Source organism: Schistocerca americana, chromosome 11 (assembly GCF_021461395.2).
Source record: "Schistocerca americana isolate TAMUIC-IGC-003095 chromosome 11, iqSchAmer2.1, whole genome shotgun sequence".
Classification (NCBI taxonomy): Eukaryota; Metazoa; Arthropoda; class Insecta; order Orthoptera; family Acrididae; genus Schistocerca; species Schistocerca americana.
Genome location: NC_060129.1, coordinates 86,976,347 through 86,980,879, shown reverse-complemented (window position 1 = coordinate 86,980,879; position 4,533 = coordinate 86,976,347).

The following is a 4,533-nucleotide window of genomic DNA, read 5'->3' as shown; positions in this document are numbered from 1 at the left end:
GCCAGAGAGGATTTCCTCCGATCCATAGCGACACACATCATTGTGTCGACATGAGCGACCACCTTCAGATGGGTGCACCCTGTTCCCTTCATGGCATCCGGAAGGACCCTTTCCACATTTGGAATGACTCCCCCCGGTATGCACACAGAGTGCACTTTGGTTTTCTTCCCCTCTCTTGCTGCCATATCCCTAAGGGGCCCCATTACGCGCCTGACGTTGGAGCTCCCAACTACCAGTAAGCCCACCCTCTGCGACCGCCCGGATCTTGCAGACTGAGGGGCAACCTCTGGAACAGGACAAGCTGGCATGTCCGGCCGAAGATCAGTATCAGCTGGAGACAGAGCCTGAAACCGGTTCGTCAGACAAACTGTAGATGCCTTCCGTTCAGCCCTCCGGAATGTCTTTCGCCCCCTGCCACACCTCTATACGACCTCCCACTCTACCATAGGTGAGGGTCAGCCTCAATGTGGGCAGTATCCCAGGCAGCCACAGCCAAAGTACGATCGGGGGATGTGTGGGACGAGCTGGCCGTCCCCTACAAACCCCCGTCCGGACCTTCACAGTTATGCCCGTTGGCCACAACCTCGAGCTGTGTGATCGAAGCAAACACTGCCTGAAGCTGGGAGCGAAGGGATGCCAACTCAACCCGCATCCGAACACAGTAGTCGCAGTCCCTATCCATGCTAAACACTGTTGTGCAAAGAACGTCTGAACTAGTCTACTGAGAGCACGAACAATTCGACACAAAATTTAAACGATTATTAAAATACAAGATTGCCTAGTAAATGCAGTAATGCTGCTACTTGCGCACTGCTGACACACTGCTTGGCGGCAGAAGGCTAACTGTACTGTCAGTAACGTACAAAGACTATTTGAAAGAAATAAACAAATGACAGACGACTCTGCGACTTTACAATTCACAGATATTAAAGTGCAGATCTGCCCCTGCTAATTACGAAACTACACAATGATTTGACGGATTTAACTAAACAAGTGCGTTAAGAAGACTCAAACAAATTTTCAACTTGACTACTACACTTATATGAACGCTAAATAAGCCACTTGCTGCTACTTGCGCACTGCAGACACACTGCTCGGCGGCAGAAGGAGACTACGCGATTTTACACTACTCAGGTACTAAAACGCGATGCTACAACTCTCAAATACTATAATACGCCGGAAATTTATGAGTTAAACTATGCAAGTACCCAAAAACACGCAGAGAAATTAAGAATTAAACTATGTAACAAATAAGTGAGCTAAGAGTATACGACTTGCTGCTGCCAGCTGCTTATCCAACGGCGGCAGGGAGCACACTAAGAGTACGCTGCAGTAGTCTGTTGAATACGGATTATTATTCAGATGCACAACACTTTGAAAGAACCATCTCAACAAATGTAATCGACCCACGCCCCATGGTGTGTATATAATGACGAAGTTCATAACATACATAGTTTTGATGACTGTAAAAATTTGAATGGTGGGAAGTGAAAATATGTCCAAAATTCCAAGGAAGTGTAATGGAAAAAGTGTCACGATGATCTCTCCATTGGCAAAACATTCCGGAACAGTCCCCATTTGGATCTCTGGGGTGGGGGAGACTACCAAGAAGAGGTGACTAAGAGAAATACTGAATAATCAAAGAAACGATAACGTTCTACGAGGCTGGACGTGAAATGTCCGAAGCTTGAATGTCGTAGGAAGGTAGAAAATCTGAAAAGGGAAATGCAAATGCTCAATCTAGATATAGAAGAGTTCAGTGAAGTTAAATGGAAAGAAGACAAGGATTTTTGGGCAGATGAGTATAGGGTAATACCAACAACAGCAGAGAATGTTATAATAGGAGTAGGATTCGTTATGGAAGGTATGGGAAAGAGTGTGTTACAGTGAACAGATCAGTGATAGGGTTGTTATTATCGGAATCGATAGCAAACGAACACTGACAATGATAGTTGAGCTGTTTACATGCCGACATCGCAAGCTTAAGATGAAGAAATAGAGAAAAATATGAAGAAAGAGTAGTGCAGTACATACACCGCGATGAAAATCTAATAGTCATGGAGGATTGGAATTCAGTTGTTGGGGAAGGAGTAGAAGAAAAGGTTTCAAGAGAATATGGACTTGGGACAACGAATGAGGGAGTGGAAAGACTAACTGAGTTCTGTATTAAATTTCAGCTAGTAATAGCGAATACTATGTTTAAGAATCACAAGACGAGACAGTATACTTGGAAAAGACTGGTTGATACGGGAATATATCAGCTAGATACTGGATTGTAAGGCGTACCCAGGCACAGATATAGACTAAATCACAGTATAGTAGTGACGAAGAGGAGGCTGAAGTTCAAGATATTAGTAAGGAAGAAGTGGGATACGGAAGTACTAAGGGATGACACGCTTGAAGTTCTTTCCAGATACAGCAATAAGGAATAGCTCAGTAGGTAGTACGGTTGAACAGGGATGGACGTCTCTAAAAAGCGCAATCACAGGATTCCAAAGAAAAATGTAGGTACAAGGAAGGTAAGTGCGAAGAAACCATGGGTAACAGATGAAATACGTCAGTTGATCGACGAAAGAAGCAAGTAGAACAATGTTCAGAGAAATTCAGGAATACAAAAATACAAGTCGCTGAGGAATGAAATATACAGGAAGTGCAAGAAAGCTAAGACGAAATGGATGCTTGAAAAATGCGAAGAACTTGAAAAACAAATGACTGTGGGAAGGACTGGCACAGAAAATGAGAATCTTAATATAACCTTCCGTGACCTTGTAAGTAGGCTGTTTAAGTTTTTTATTGGTAACGCCACCTCTGTATGAAAATCACTGGCTGTGCTGTGTGCAGTCTGTGGCTGCTTTGCATTGTTGTAATACTCGCCATTGTAGTGTTGGGCAGCGGCAGCTGGATGTGAACAGCGCGTAGCGTTGCGCAGTTGGAGGTGAGCCGCCAGCAGTGGTGGATGTGGGGAGAGAGATGACGGAGTTTTGAAATTTGTCATGAACTGCTATATTTATATATGATGATATCAAGGTAAATACATTGTTTGTTCTCTATTAATATCTTTCATTTGCTAACTATCCCTATCAGTAGTTAGTGCCTTCCATAGTTTGAATCTTTTATTTAGCTGGCAGTAGTGGCGCTCGCTGTATTGCAGTAGCTTGAGCAGCGAAGATTTTTGTGAGGTAAGTGATTTGTGAAAGGTATAGTTTAATGTTAGTCAGGGCCATTCTTTTGTAGAGAATTTTGAAAGTCAGATTGCGTTGCGCTAACAAAATATTGTGTGTCAGTTTAAGCACAGTCATGTATAATTGTTCAAAGGGGACGTTTCAACCTTAAAAGCAAGGCTGATAGCATAAAGAGTGCAACGGGAATTCCACTGTTAAATACAGAGGAGAGAGTGGATAGGTGGAATGAATACACTGAAACTCCCTGCTAGGGGGAAGATTTCTCTAATCTGATAAAAGGAGAAACAGAAATCGATTCAGAAGATATACGGAATCCAGTATCACAATCAGAATCAGAATTTAAGAGAGCTTTGTAGGACTTACGATCAAATAAGATAGAAAGGATAGATAACATTCCTTCAGAATTTCAAAAATCATTCAGGAAGTGCCAACAAAACGACTCTTGACTTCGGTGTGTCTCGTTAATAAATGAATGACCCTCGCACATATCTTGAAAAACCAGATAGTAAGAAACATCGACACTGGTATAAATAGTCACGAAAAAGTGAACTCACACCACTTTACTCCAATACCGAGGGAGGTGGCGCAGTGGCTAGCACACTGGACTCGCATTCGGGAGGACGACGGTTCAATCCCGCGTCCGGCCATCCTGATTTAGGTTTTCCGTGATATCCCTAAATAGCTCCAGGCAAATGCCGGGATGGTTCCTTTGGAAGGACATGGCTGACTTCCTTCCCCGTCCTTCCCTAATCCGTATGAGACCGATGACCTCGCTGTCTGGTCTCCTCCTCCAAAACCAACCAACCAACCACTTTACACCAAAGACACGAGTGTAAATGGACGTAAAATCATTAATGCTGCGAAAAACTGGTAATTAAAAACATATTCACCGGTGGAAATAATCTGGGGGAATTGAAATGGCAGCTATCTCGTACGTAGAAAGCGGCAGGAAATTATACGTATCAGGGCTGAGTGCTGGGAGCATTCGTACCGTACACGGCCTCCCATCACTGTTTCTGACCTATAAAAGTGGCCAGCAGGCGCCTCCCTTAGCATAACAGCGGCGGCGACGATATGTCGCAAGATTTTCGAGCACTCGGACTGGCCGCTCCGAAGAACGTTCTGTTTTGATGCGTCACACCAATACCCAAAAAGGGAATACGAGTAATCCGATGAATTACAGGCCCATATCACTAACGTCGATTTGCAGTACGGTATTTGAACGTGTACTGTGTTCGAACATTATGAATTACCTCGTAGAAAACGATTTATTGACATACAGTGAGTACGGATTAAGAAAATGTGCCTTGTGAAATACAACTAGCTCTCTATACTCATGAAGTAATGAGTG